The 15101-nt window shown below is 42.0% G+C and overlaps 1 long non-coding RNA gene across 1 annotated transcript; it reads left to right on the top strand.

The window, feature by feature from the left end:
• The first annotated feature begins 228 nt into the window (after positions 1-228).
• On the top strand, positions 229-14223 carry LOC109501637. Its single transcript, XR_002743920.2, has 2 exons — positions 229-385; positions 13893-14223. It is a non-coding gene; the product is annotated as an uncharacterized LOC109501637 (long non-coding RNA).
• Positions 14224-15101: the final 878 nt, after the last annotated feature.

Raw genomic sequence — 15101 nt, 5'->3', positions numbered from 1 at the left:
GCAGTAGGGCTGCAGGCAGCAGGAAAGGCCAGTGTGAGGTTACTGGGGGTGCGTTTCATATGTGCCCCGGGGGTCATGGCTGCAGAGTTTCATCCAGTCATGTTCACCTGCAAGGAGGCAGGTGTGGAGCAGGCAGCGAATTAGGCAAGCTAGGATTGGGGTTTTCCAAGCACCTGTGATGAAAGATGAAGCAAGGGGGCTACTGTGATGTCAAAGCATGGAATCCAGGCCAAGTATGGCTGTAAAATGAGGTCACTGAAGGAGAAAAGCTGGTCAGATCAGTGGATTGAAGGTCTTGCGGGGCTTGGAAAAGTGAGGACGTCAGAGACATTGAGCTAGAGAGGCTGTGGTTGTAGAGAAGTGGGTGCTTAAAACTGCGGGTAAGGTAAGAAAATCGGTTTGGTCAACACAGGGCCAGTATGACCGTGGGAGTGAGGACTGAAGTAAGGAAACAGACAAGATCCTGGGAGAAGAGGAGGTTCAGAAACCAAGAGCCCAGAGTGTTGAAAGGATCATTTATCTGAATACTGAAATAACCAAAAATTGTTACAGGAGTTTTAAGAAGACAATGGCAGTAAGCCAGGAGCTAAAAATATGAAAGAAATGAGGAGGAGGGACGGAAGTGGATGATGAAGAAAGTGGGGGTTGTAGAACAGTTTGATGGTAAGGATTTCAAAGATGGGAGTTTTCAGGGAGTGGAAGGAGAATGGTCGACAGGGCACAGACAGGCCCCTCCAAGCCCCCTGGTAAGAGGGCATGGAGGGAAAGTGAGAGAGGCAGGGAAGCAGGGTCCTCACACAAGAGCCAGCTTTCAACTGAGCGAAAAAGGAAAGAGACTATTCAGAGAAGTAGAGGGCCTAGGAAATCTGCAGATGACAGATTCTGAGCTCCAAGAGCACAGCAAAGTTTTCCAAAGTGGGAAGGGGTGAGAAGTGGGCCTGGTTAGCAGGTGTACAGAACCATATGACCACGAGCATCTAGGTCAGTGGCTCAAGGAAGAAAACTGAATAAGTCAAATAATTTGATTCAGATACACTGCATTTACACGAATGCCAGGTCTTTTAAACTACATGATAGAGAAAACTGCTTTGGTTCTGTTCTCCTTTAGAAGCATGTCACCAGAGTTGACAGTTACATTACATGCTCTACCACCTATGACCTCTCATTCTCTTTTAAACAGATTTTTCTCATTCTTTAACACTCTTTCAGCCAGAAATAAATGCAATAAATTTAACAATCTAGGTGAAGTTCACAGAGAGGAGAAACTTTTCACTTAACACTGACTCAAAGACCAAATGATTTAAATTTTCTACTATTAGGAAGTTGTTAATCAAACAAACAAATGCCAAACGAAAAAGGTTGAAGTTTGGCGCCAATTAATATGTATCAGAGAAAAATCTAAACATATGACGGGTTCCCGTAGAACCACCTAATATTCACGCGTGGATATAGATGCATTCATTCCCGAATTTTCCAATTCTTCTGTCATATACTGTCAACAAATGCAACATGGGCTCCACCAACTGGACACTTCACATTACTTCAGTGTGACCCTTTAACATTGGAAAACAGTTTTCATTCATTCAATATTATTATTTATTGGGAAATATTATTTATTGATTGTCTTCTATGTTCCAGGTACTCTTCTAGATCCCTGAGATACAATAGTAAACACAAAAGATATTAAAAATCTCTGTCTTGATGAAGACTATATTTTAGGGTATAACATTTCTTATTTTGTCCACCACAATAAACTACAGGTCAAATCTGTGTAATGGATACCTTGGATAAGGCCGAACCTTCAGACTTTTAGAATTTGATGAATAAAAGCCTCAAGGGCCTTTTAATTAAAAGTTAGCATGGGGCGCCTGGGTGGCTCAGTCGGTTAAGCGTCCGACTTCGGCTCAGGTCATGATCTCGCAGTCCGTGAGTTCGAGCCCCGTGTCGAGCTCTGTGCTGACCGCTCAGAGCCTGGAGCCTGTTTCAGATTCTGTGTCTCCCTCTCTCTCTGACCCTCCCCCGTTCATGCTCTGTCTCTCTCTGTCTCAAAAATAAATAAGCGTTAAAAAAAATTTTTTTTTAAATTAAAAAAAAAAAAGTTAGCAAAAGTCAGGTCACCTGGGTGGCTCAGTCGGTTAAGAGTCCAACTCTTGCTTTCAGTTCAGGTCATGATCTCACTGTTCCGTGAGCTCAACCCCCACATCAGGCTCTGCACTGACAGTTGGAAGCCCACCTGGGATTTTCTCTCCCTCTTTCTGTTCCTCCCCTACTTGTGCCCCTCTCTCTTACAAAAAAAAAAAAATTAAGTTACCAAAAGTTTTTGTTTTTTTGGAAATAGAAACATTAACTCACCTCAAAGTGTTCTATATGGCAACAAAAACACACATCCTGTGTATCCACTATCTCTTGCATTCTTTTTAGACAGTTTTATGAACTTACTATATATTCATCATTTTAAAAATTTTAGGTATTTTCACTTTGCAAAATGGTATCATGCTGTATGTGATTGGGGGATGACTTCCTTTTTCGTTTCATGTTATATTGCTAAAATTATTTATGGTGCAAATGTGCCATAGTTCACTTCATCCTTCCACTGATGAGCATTTAGGTCCTTTCCAGGTTTTTCTTTAAAAAAATTTTTTTAGTGTTTTTATTTATTTTTGAGACTAAGAGAGACAGAGCATGAGCAGGGGAGGGGCAGAGAGAGAGTGAGATGCAGAATCTGAAGCAGGCTCCAGGCTCTGAGCTGTCAGCACAGAGCCCGACGTGAAGCTTGAACTCACAGACTGCGAGATCATGACCTGAGCTGAAGTCACACGCTTCACCGATGGAGCCACCCAGGCACCCCTCCAGGTTCTTCTTATTGTAAATAGTAGTGCCATGAGCATACTGTACATGTTCCAAGGTTATGTATTAGTGATGTTCTTAGCTATACACCTTTTGAATTGCTGAGTCACAGGGTATGTAAATGTTCAACATTTGGAGGTAATGATGAGCTGTTGTTTAGAGTGACGGCAACAAATTATGTTCCCTCCAGCCATTTATAATGGATCATTTGAAACTAAATCCTTGATATTTACAGATTTTCTTTTAATTTACAGATTTTTAAATTTGACAGTTAAACAGATAGAAAATGGTGCCTCACTGTGGTCTTGATCAGCACCATTAATGAGGCCAAATATGTACGTCATCATGGCCTTATAAGCCACGTATAAATGCTCTTGGGTGCAACGTTTGTTTTCCTCCATTCTTATGTTATGTCATGTATGCTTTCCTTTTTATTTGTAGAAATTCCCAACTTCGTCTTTAATTCTTTATTTTAAAATAATTTAAACTTACAGAAAAGTTGAGAGAAAAATATAAAGCGTTTCTATCCATATTCTTCACCCACCCCATAGCTGTTAACATTCTATCATTTACGTTATTCTCATTTTCTTCTCTGTCCTCGTGTGTGTGTGTGTGTGTGTGTGTGTGTGATCTTTTTCTCTGAACCATTTCAGAGAGTAACTTTCAAAAAACCCATTATTCATCAATACTTTAGTATGCATTTCTTTTTTTTTTAATTTTTTTTACACATTTATTTATTATTGAGAGGCAGAGAGAGACAGAGCATGAACATGGGAGGGGCAGAGAGAGGAGGAGACACAGAATCTGAAGCGGGCTCCAGGCTCTGAGCTGTCAGCACAGAGCCTGACGTAGGGATCGAACTCACAAACCCCAAGATCATGACCTGAGCCAAAGTCGGACACTTAACCGACTGAGCCACCCAGGCACCCCAGTATGCATTTCTTAAAAACAAATACAGTCTCGTACACAACAAATACAACCACTGAAACTGAGAGGATAGCATTACTATAACACCACCACCAAAACCACACACTCCATTCAAATTTTGCTACTTGTGCCAACAGTGTCTTTCATGCTGCATGCTGTTGTTGTGTCTCCTTAGCCTCTGATCTGGAACAGTTCCTCAGTCTTTTGTCTTTCATGACCTTGACACTTCTGAGAAGTACAGGCCAGTTACTTTCTAGAATGTCCTTCATTTTGGATCTGTCTAGTGTTTCCTCACAATTACCTCTAGGTTATACATTTGGGGCCAGGAGACCACAGGAGTGATTCTGTGTCATTCTCAGTGCATCCTATATAGAGGTACATGATGTTGATTTATCACATTATTGGTGAAGTTAACTTTCATTAATTGATGTATTTTGTGTCTGCCAAATTTCTTTCTTATAAATTTATATAAGTATTTTGAACATATAATAATATCTAATCAATAAGCATTACTTTGACACCATGTAGATATCTAGCCCACGAGCATCCCTATACTGTCACCTCACTGCCTTAATCATAGCTTCCCATTAAGTTCTGAAACCTGATACTTCAGAAGTATCTTGGCTATTTTTGACCCTTTTCTTTCCCATATAAGTTGTGAAATTAGTTTAGCAAGTTCCATAATTTTGATTGGAACGGTTCTGAACCTATAATTCAAGTTGCAGAGTATTATTGGCATCTTTATGATGCTGTCTTCCTTCCCATAACATGGTAAGTCTCTCCATTTATTCAGGTTCTCTTTTACATCTCTTAATAAAATTTTAAAATTTTCCATATGGAGATCTTGGAGAAATTCCTGAAAACATTTGAACAACGGGTTTTGAGACATGGAGAGCTGAGATTTGGACAGAAAAAGAAAGGATATAAAAGTATAATCTTCACCTCACACTGGAATTGAGCCTACACTAAACTGGGCTTGGTTCAGCTCAACTTGGAAGTGAATATTGAAGTCACATCTGTACATGAGGAGTATTGAAGATTTATGGTGAAATTTGTTTGACTTTAGATACTTCAAATAGAGTTGAAGCATCTGCCACTTCCTCCTCTGCTCCTGAGGACCTAAGACCAGTGTTCAGCCTTCCCTCTTGAGAAGTCACTAGACACTAACATGAATAGACAGACTGTTAAGATCCAGGAGAAACCCAAGAAAGAAGAAGGACCGAGGGCCAGAACCTCTGTTCTTCTATGTGAAAGATCATTGTTCTGTGGATGGTAGCATTGAGCAATGAGGATGGTGGAATGAAACCATGAGAAGGATTATGGGAGGAGATATTCAAGATATTCAGGATACTCAGGAAACTAGGCAACATCCAGAAGGAAAGACCCTTGAGTAGGTATTGAGAAAGTGATGGACCACTGTTCCAGAAATAGACCACTGTCACCAACCCACCCTACTGTGAATTACCAGTCAGAGGGGTGTCCCAATCAGCAGGTAGCCACCTAGACCCAGAGATCATAAAGCAAAATCCCCTGGTTTTTGCTACTGACACCAAAGCCAGAGTGGCAAAATAAGATTTATGCAACATGGAAAGGAGATTGGCTAGTAAGTTATAAATTCAATAGTTTAATGGCAGTTTAATATCCCAACAAGATGCAAGAGCACAGCGTCCAAGAGAGTGCTATTCCACAAGGGCCAACACCATGTGGTCCCTCATGATTTGGCTTGATTCAGGTATAGACATCAGAATACTAGGGAAATCAGTGGGCTCATCGCCCCATGACACTCTTGAGAGTTGGTCATCAGGAGTTGGTAGTCATTATTCCTGGCAAGAACAGTTCAATAAGACTTAGTGAGCAGATAGAGTATTAACTCATGAAAATCAAAATGCCTACCAAGATTCATGCCCTTTGTGAAGATCCACCATGACTAGGTCACAGAAATAAACCAGGGGAGTTCCACGGGCAGGGCCTCACTTACCTCAGAAAACAGTTCTGGTGTCGCTCCCTCCCCAGACAGGTAAACAGTCAAAGGTCAAAAATGATTATTTCATTAGCCTGAAATTTTGAAAGTGCTAATAACTTTCCAGTAAAATTTGATAATACATGCTTGAAATGTCAAATATTAAGTCATGTAGCTTTCTGATGAGCTTTTCAACAGAATTTAGCTGAAAAATATATGCCAGGTAACTAAATATGTTTGACCAATTATATAAACCAATTAAAGGCTGCCCCACAATGGTTTTGCTTTTGAGTGGTATATAGGCCATTTTCTTTGACAGAAATTAGATGTGGAACTAGTTTTCCATGGAGGCAAATTCACGACAGCTCTCCTACACACCTCTACCATAGTTATTACCCTATTCTGCCAGTAACCCACTTTGTAATGCGTGGAAGAATGCAATTTACTTACGTGTTTAGGTTTAGAAACTGTCAGTTATGTTATTTAATTTAAGCTTGCCAAACACAACTGCAATAAGGAGATATCAATTATAGCAACTATCCTTACCACCAGAAGTTAAACCGAGATATTATAGTCAGTGGGGGTGGGGGAATGTGATTCAAGTAAGGAAAGGAAAAAATAAGAAATCCCAATGAATTTAATCGGAGTAGTTAAAAGATCTGAAATGATTGACAACAGGTCCAACTGATGAAATATTTCCACCTTCTGGTCATCAAATTTTTTGACATTTTGCAATTATTTATGTTTTACAAAATGTGATGTCCATGCATGCAAAGAAATTAAGATGTATTTTTAAACACATAAGAAGATATGCTGTATACACTTGACAATATTATCTCCTTGGACCACGGGTGAGAAAGCTCAGAATATGTAACACATAGGAATCTCACTTGAGACCTTTGTCTTTAGCTTAATAAATTCAGCTAATAACCTTTGTATACCACTATTCACACACACACACACACACACACACACACACACACACACACACTTTAAACATTTCAAGGCTTAGAAAGTATACTATATATATTGAACTTGGATAAACTTGGATAGCAAAGGTTGCTTCATTTTCATTTACCCAAAGGCACTTTCCCTTAGTAGGCAACTTACAATTCTGATTTCGTATTGTTCCATTTTCAGAGGCTTCCATTTGCTCTTTCGTGAAATAAAAATGTTCTATGACCCGGGTGCCTGTGTGACTCAGTTAAGTCTCTGACTCTTGATTTTGGTTCAGGTCATGATCGGGTTCAAGCCCAGTGTTGGGCTCTGCACTGGCAGTGGTGTGGAGCCTGCTTGGGATTTTCTGTCTCTGTCTCTGTCTCTCTCTGCCCCTCCCCTGCTCTCACACACTAGCTCTCTCTGTCTCAAAATAAATGAACTTAAAAAAAATGTTCTACGGCCTCCAACTTCCCATTTAACCACCACATTCTTCCCTCCATGTCTGTCATCTTACGTAGGTTCATGATGAAAAAGAGCAGGGACAACCTGGGATCAAACCCCAGCTCGGCTGCTGCTTAGCTGAGTGGTGCCTGTACCTCGCTTTCCTCTCCACGTATCCGTCTTTCAGAGTGGTCGTGTGGATATAAAATACTATATGTACAGAACACTAGGAAGTACAGCTATTCTCTTCATCACATGAGTGCTGTCCTCTGTGGATGTAATGCTGCCTCTCTCCAGCTGTATTGTTTTCCTTGCTAACTAAACAATTTGGCCTTTCCTTCTGACATGTTGCTCTCACAACCCATTTACATCTGCTATGTGACCAAATGTGCCATGAGGCTCTTTATTTTAAATTAGTAATTCTCCTTAATTGTTTCATATGTGACCTGAATTTTATTTTATTTATTTTTAATTAAAAATTTTTATTAAATTTTTTAACTTAAAAAAATTTTTAATTTTCCTTTTTTATCATTAAAAAATTTTTTTAATGTTCATTTATTCTTGAGAGAGAGAGAGCATGAGTGAGGGAGGGGCAGAGAGAGGGAGACACAGAATCCGAAGCAGGCTCCAAACTCCGAGCTGTCAGCACAGAGCCCGACGCGGGGCCTGAACCCACGAACTGGGGTCCGAACCCACGAACCGTGAGATCATGACCTGAGCTGAAGTAGGATGCTTAACCGACTGAGCCACCCAGGTGCTTCTTTTTTAATTTTTTTCTATGATGCTAAAGGGTACAGACCATGTTTTCGATTTGTTTGGTTCTGTTCTTTCATTGAAACATAGGTGATGGTGAGATGTGCTCTGTGTGTGAGGCAGGCAAAACTTATATTCTGTCATGTGTCTGTGCTATTAATGGAGAATATTCAATTCTACTGTAGCCAACAGGAAAAAGCTAGTAGCATGGATAAGACTCATACGATGTGTTAAATAACAATAGCAAGTAAACAAGTGGCTTGCAAGACATGAGTAGAATTCAAAAGATGTGCTGTTAAGAATTCGAAAGATAAGCTTCCGGGCTGGCAATCTGGAAGACACGTTAAAGACAGAGTGAAAGAAATACATAATTTTTAAAATTTTTGAAAGAGAGAGAGAGCACATGCGCACAAACAGGGGAAGGCTAGAAAAAAGTGGGGGTGGGGTGGGGGAAGAGGATCCAAAGCAGGCTCTGTGCTGCTGCGTCTGTGGACATCAGAGACCACGATGCAGGGTGTGAACTCACAAACTGGGAGATCGTGACCTGAGCCGAAGTCGGACACTTAACCGACAGAACAACCCGGGCACCCCCGTGATATTTTAAAAGACAGACTCAAGAGTGTTTACTCATAAAGAGAAAATAAGGGAAGGACCAAAGCAAAAGGTACAAACCAAGCCCCCTTCAGACTGACACATGTCATCTCTAAATGGGTCGGCCATTGGGAACCCATGGTGGCTTTGCATATACTCTGCCTAAGAGATAAAGGTCACAGCTGTGCAGCAAACAAGTGAGTGAACTACAGCTGTGGCCAGGCATCCTGGCCACTGTGTGTCGACTCCAGACACCTTGAGCTCGCTAAGCCCCCTTGTTCAAACTCGGCGCCAGTCTTTGGAATCACCCCATCATGAGGAGAATTGATGCGACAGAGTTGAGAAGCACTGGGATAAAGAAAGGAGAGAAGGAAAGGGAAAGGACACTGAAAGAACTGTGTGATACGGGCTTCAGTCGTGTGGTCCTTCTACTCTATCCTAGGTGTATAAACTTACCCCAGATCACTTTCCCTTGCTACTGGGTAGACGTTTTATATTGATCCAACAACCCCTGTAATGTGAGCACTTGATTTAGTCTGTGAGACTTTCTGCTCTGGCCCCTGGGAGTGTCTGGCTGGAGTGCACTAGAGCTCCATTACTGCCTCCGAGTAGTTTCCCACATGACATATTTTCCTTGGCACCAGACTTTCTTTTGAGAGACGAACCTGTTGGTATTCCTCTACAAATCCATCAAATTGGTATTATGTTGCACAAGAGAGCAATAAAGGCTTTTTCCCTGCATTTTTCTGGTGAAAGAAGCTCGATACCTTGTTAATGTTTGAAGAACTAGTAATTTCATATGAAATTGCAGCCTTTCCTTCCAAGCGATTGCTACCAGCTACATTTCCTGCTGCTACCTGGTCTCCTTTTATTTTATCATCACGGGGTTTGGGGTTGTTTGCGGGTTTTTTTTTTTTAAATAATTCTCAGCACACCAGTGGTGGCCATTATCCTGTCTAGGCTAGAGACAGAGCCACCCCCAAAATCAGCAGAAACCCAAGTTCATACGGACAATGGCTATAGCCAGCACCTGAAAACCGCCCCTGCCCAACCACATTCTTTTTCTCTCTTCTCCTCCTCCTCCTTCCCTTTTTAGCTTTTTGCATTTTTTACCACAACCCTCTATTTCCCATCTCAGGAACCACATGTAAATCCACTTGAGGCTCTACTCCGAATTATCTCTCTGCTCTAAAAACTGAGGTTTTTTTCACTAGGCCAAGTTTGCCTCCTGGGCCTCCCAGAAAATGAGATCTCCCCCGGGGAGATTCTCAGTCCTTTGTGCACCCAAGCCCCTGGCAGACTGGCCCCCCTACTCAGGCATGGCTATATTAATCTGAATGCCACTGTTAGACAAGTCTTACCTCAAGCACCAACCTCTTACCATACGTTCGTAAAATGAAGTCTTAAGACTCGGGGGGAAAGCCTTGTAACAGGCTTATTCTGTTTGGAGAAGGAGTCAGGGGAAATTGTGGTCATTTTCCCCTCATGTCCTTCTAGTTCCCTCGGTCTTACTCCTGACTCTCTCTGGCAACGAACACCATCTTGTGTTTCCTTCAACAGAGCTTGAAGGAAAATCTCCGGTTCTTCAGAATGAAATAGCTACAAATTTTTTAAAAAGAGAAATCTTTCAGGGCAGCCTGGCTGGCTCAGTCAGTTGAACGTCTGACTTTGGCTCAGGTCATGATCGCACAGTTCCTGAGTTTGAGCCCCGCATCACGCTCTGTGCTGACAGCTCAGAGCCTGGAGCCTGCTTTGGATTCTGTGTCTCCCTCTCTCTCTCTCTCTCTCTCTCAAGAATAAATAAAACATTAAAAAAGAGTGAGAAAGAGACACAAGTGTTTCTCCTGCTAATACCACCTGCCAGAAAAGGGTGAGGGAGAAACACCAGTCATTCCACAATCAACCTGAAGTATAAAGAACCAAGGTTTACGTTTCTTGTACGAATGTAAAGACAAGCTTTATACTTCCTACCATCCCTCTGCGTCAGCAACCAACCAACCAACTAATCAACGAGCAAATAAACTGGCAAACAACAAATGGCATGCACTGGATCCTGAAACTGGGAAGCCCAGGGGAAGGGAGGCCCTGGACCTGATCTCATATGCGCTCTTGCTCCGTTTTCCACCATCCTCCCAGCTGTCCTCTCTTCTGGGTATGGACTCGGTCTTCAGGCTAGCGGCTCTCAGAACAAGATGGCTGCCCCCAGCAAACGGACCTGCAAGCTTCCCTGTTCACTTCCGGAGGAGTAACCCCGCTCACTCGGAGAGGGCAGTGCAGGACAAAAGTTGAGAGCTTCACACGGATTGGACCGCCCCCTGACAAGGATAAAAACTATGCACTGATTGGCTTCCACCAGGGGTCCCTCAACCAATCCCTGTGGCATGGAAGATGAGATTCCCCGCTAGGGATAGGCAGCTGGAGGTGCAGGCCGTTGCACCAAAACTGAAGGGCTGCTCTACTGAAGGAACAGCTGCTTCCCAAAGAAAAATTTGAATACTATTAGGAGGATGAAAGAAAGGGAATGGATGGAGTATAGGCAACAAACCGTGTGTGCTGCACCCACTAGGTAAAATCTTTCACAGCATGTGGGTGCTCCATATATCTCTAATAAATGTGTTGTTTCATGAAATTTTATCAGCTTATTTACCTTAAGTCCACTGTGTGCTTACTGAAAGTTATTGAAAGTCACTTATCTCCTGTTGCCTTATGGCAACACTAAGCACTTCAGTGATAAGATGGAGTCAGTTCAGAGACATGAACACAATCCTGCCCCCTGCTCCTCAAATGCAAACTGTTAAGAATGACTATTTAATGTTTTGATTTAACTACTGGCTGTTGAATTCAAAGACCTGCCACTCACTTAAGAACAAGGTATTTCAGCAACTCTCAATACCTTTCTCGCTTAATCTTATTTCCATGCTGTGTTCCTTTCAAAGTTAATTTCCTGCTCTCATACCACGTGATGCAGCCTTCCCAAATTCATTTCTGAGTGTTTTCCACATTTCAAGCATACTTTTCTATCAGAGCCAAGTAGAATCAAAACTCAGGGGATATGGCCTTTTATTGTTTCATTATCATTCAACGAATCTTTCCCAGCAGTCCTCTGGGGTCTCTGCTGTATCTTTTGCCAGCTGCCGAGCAAAGGGTCTCAGTATGTTATTTTGTACTACTACTCTCTGCTCAGTTATAATGCAGGGTTGGATCAGAATATCTGCAATTTGAATTCTAGTTCCTTGACTAATTCACCATGTTTACACACATCAAAACTTCTTTCTCCGGAGAGCACGCAGCTAACTTTTAGGGTGTAGCTTCTGCCTCAATAGCAAAAGCAATGTGATTTCACAACTGGTTCCAGATACATGGTTAGAACCAGTTTTCTCTAAGGTGGCCAAAGGTTTATGATCGCCCTTGCAAACAAGACCTGTTTGAACTATAACATCTGACAGGAGCTGATTGCTAATTTCAGTTTCTTGTAAGAGCTGGGGTAGAGGTGAGGGGACAGGGATAGAAAATGTGTATTAAAATGTACCTAGAGGGCACGTGCGTGGCTCAGTCGGTTAAGCGTCTGACTCTTGATTTCGGCTCAAATCATGAACTCGGAGTTTGTGAGTTTAGGCCCACATCAGGCTCTGTGCTGACAGTTCAGAGCCTGCTTGGGATCCTCTCCCTCCCTCTCTCTCTGCCCCTCACCTGTACCCTCACTCTCTCTCTTTCTCTCAAAATAAATAAACTTAATTTTTTTTCTTTAATAAAAATTTTTTTAATTTTTTTTAATGTTTATTTATTTTTGAGAGAGACAGAGACAGAAACAGAGACAGAGCATGAGTGGCAGAGGAGCAGAGAGCAAGGGAGACACAGAATCCAAAGCGGGCACCAGGTTCTGAGCTGTCAGCACAGAGCCCACGAGAGGCTTAAACCCATGAACCGTGAGATCACGACCTGAGCTGAAATCAAGAGTTACATGCTTAACCACTTAACTGACTGAGCCACCCAGGTGCCCCAGTTGAAGAAATTGTTTAAAATGTAAATTGAGCTATGGCATCCCATGGCTAAATCCCTTCAAAGGCTCACTCGTTCTGCAGCAGTGGTTCTCAGACTGTTCAACTTGCAGACCAGGATAATTGCTTTTTCATATTATAACTTACCAATGAAGATGCCAAATTTGCATGCTAAAGAAGGACAACAACAAAAAACCTATCAAAATCCTTTGATAAAAACAAAAGGATAATTTAAAACTACACATGCAATGTAATCCCAGGAAAATGGACGGTCACTTCCATTGAATAAATTTAGCTTTGTGGAAAAATTCTATACATCCTCAAAGCAGTGAGAATTTGGCCTCACATTGGCTCCAGTCTGCAGAGTCTACATGGGCAAGGCATCTGTGAGCAGGCTCCTGACTTCAGCCTCAGCCTCAGCCTTCCCAGCCTACACTCCAGCAACTCTTCACTGCGCGTAGTTCACCCACCCACCACCACCTTCTCCTTTGCTTAAGCTGCCTGCATGGTTGTGTATAGATGGACTATACCTCCCACGGCCATGCCACTCCTTTACTTGGCTTTGTGCATCCTGCAGCACTTACAACAGGAGTTCCATCCTTGAGAACCACTTTCTTACTCCTTACATCCTCATCCCTAGAGATGAGTCTAATTCAATAACACCCTGTGCAAATCAGTACCGTTATTCTGAGCATATTTATCTACACTGTTCCTGGCATAATTATCTGCCTTTTCACCTTTCTTCCACTAGATGGCAGTCTAGAAGCCAGTGGCCATGTTGGTGTGTTTTCACTTTCAGGCCCACATTACCGAGCACAGTGACTTTCGGTATAACAAGGGCATTCAAAAATGATTAAAAAAGGAAATCAATAGATAGCTATATTTCAAAGAAATATGTGATGAGGAGAAATCTAATTGTGAAGCCATTCTTAATTCTTCAAAAGAAAGGTAACGTATAAATTAATTGGTCATATTTCTATTTCAGCCTTCTTGAGGTAGATGGCGCCACCTTACAAAAGTAGGACAATCGCCTTGTGTTTTTTTTGTTTCTTTGTTTTTTCTTTCCCTCCCACATCTCATTTTACTAACTCAAGAGGTCAGTCAAGTCTCTGCCTATTCCCTCGCCCACAGATATCTTGCCACCTGGAAAAATTTAAAGATGGGAAAGTGGTGCTTATTGTTCTAGGAATTTCACGGTCAAAAAAATATTTACAGATGCTAAACACATTTGTGTGTGTGTGTGTGTGTGTGTTAATGCATGCCTAAGCGTAATGCTTATCCCTGAAGAAAGTGTCTTTAAAAACCATCTACTGACCACAGGATAATTATTATACCCCGGGTAGTAGTTACTGTTAAAACATGTGTGCATTTTGCTGAGAAAGAAAAAGAGGTTCCTTGCCAACACTTCTCCTGTCTTTCTTTTTTCATGGCCTCAGAGCTCCACTGTGAAACTGAGGATTTCCAACTCCGCTAGCTGTGTCGGAGCAAGCGAACTGCACTAACGAGCATCGTGCCACAGTATTTCCAGCCCTCACAAATACGAGGGCATACCTGAAGGAAATGACTGAAGGCAAGGGCTCTGGAATCAGATGGCTTGAGTTTAAAGCTGCACTCTTTACTTGCTGGCCAAGTGACCTTGGACAATGTACTGAAATGACACCTTCCTCAAAAACCGTATCTGGAAAACGGGGACAAATTAGTATGCCATTCATAAGGCTTTTGTGAGGATTCGATGACATAATCTATCCAAAGTATGTAACTTGCAAATGTATTACTTTTGTTACTTGCTCTTTTCCTGTCTCCCCATATGGGACTCCAGCCTCTTGAAGAATTCCACCTGCCACAAAAATGAAGTGTGATGGCCATTTAGCTGTCCCGAAATTGCCCTGTCTCTCTGCTCTAACTCCTTGACAACCTATCCACCCCCTTCACCTCCCAGTGTCCTCCAGGTACCTCCAGTGTCATGGGGGAGCCCCTTAGGTGCCAAACCTGATTTGAGAAAGTGATATGAAGTACCAAGACTTTGATCCTGGTACCCTAAGGTCTAACGGAGTTTTTGTAAAAATAGCTCTTTCAGATGTCACTGATGATATACCATCAGCGCCACCCCACCCCCAGTGGATCCCACCCAGTCCATAAGGATTGGGCTAAGGACAAAGCTAAGGAAGCAACACAAAGTATCTGGAATCACCCCTTGCTTCTGCCTTTTTAGGTCAAGCTAGAGGTACCAAGGGGTAAATTAACTCCTAGAACATTCTTTAGTTCCCTCAAAAAATGGACATAATTTTCTGGACATACCTCACATGTCTGAACCCAACTGCTAGTGAATACAGCTCTACTCAAGAGGCAATGCTTTCCTTTGATATAAGAACATTCTTCCTTGGTTATTCCAAGCCAAACTCCTTCAAACTACTTGGCAGCTCCATATTTTCAAAGAATTATAATAAAGACAAATAAGAGGGTTCTAGGCTGGTAGTTTGGAAACTAAATTCATTTTCCCAGTGAAACAGTATCAGAAGAGGTGACTATGATCTCTCATATTCTAAGTCCTTGGTGAGTTCTCTTAAGGTCTGAGCCAACTTCCTTGGTGGAAAAGATAGAAGAGGTAAGAGAGAATAGGGGTCATACCTCCTATCATGCAGATA

The sequence above is a fragment of the Felis catus genome, chromosome B4, assembly GCF_018350175.1.
Source record: "Felis catus isolate Fca126 chromosome B4, F.catus_Fca126_mat1.0, whole genome shotgun sequence".
In the NCBI taxonomy this organism is placed as follows: domain Eukaryota; kingdom Metazoa; phylum Chordata; class Mammalia; order Carnivora; family Felidae; genus Felis; species Felis catus.
The sequence above is the reverse complement of the archived record's forward strand: the minus strand, read 5'-3'. Positions and strand labels throughout refer to the sequence as shown.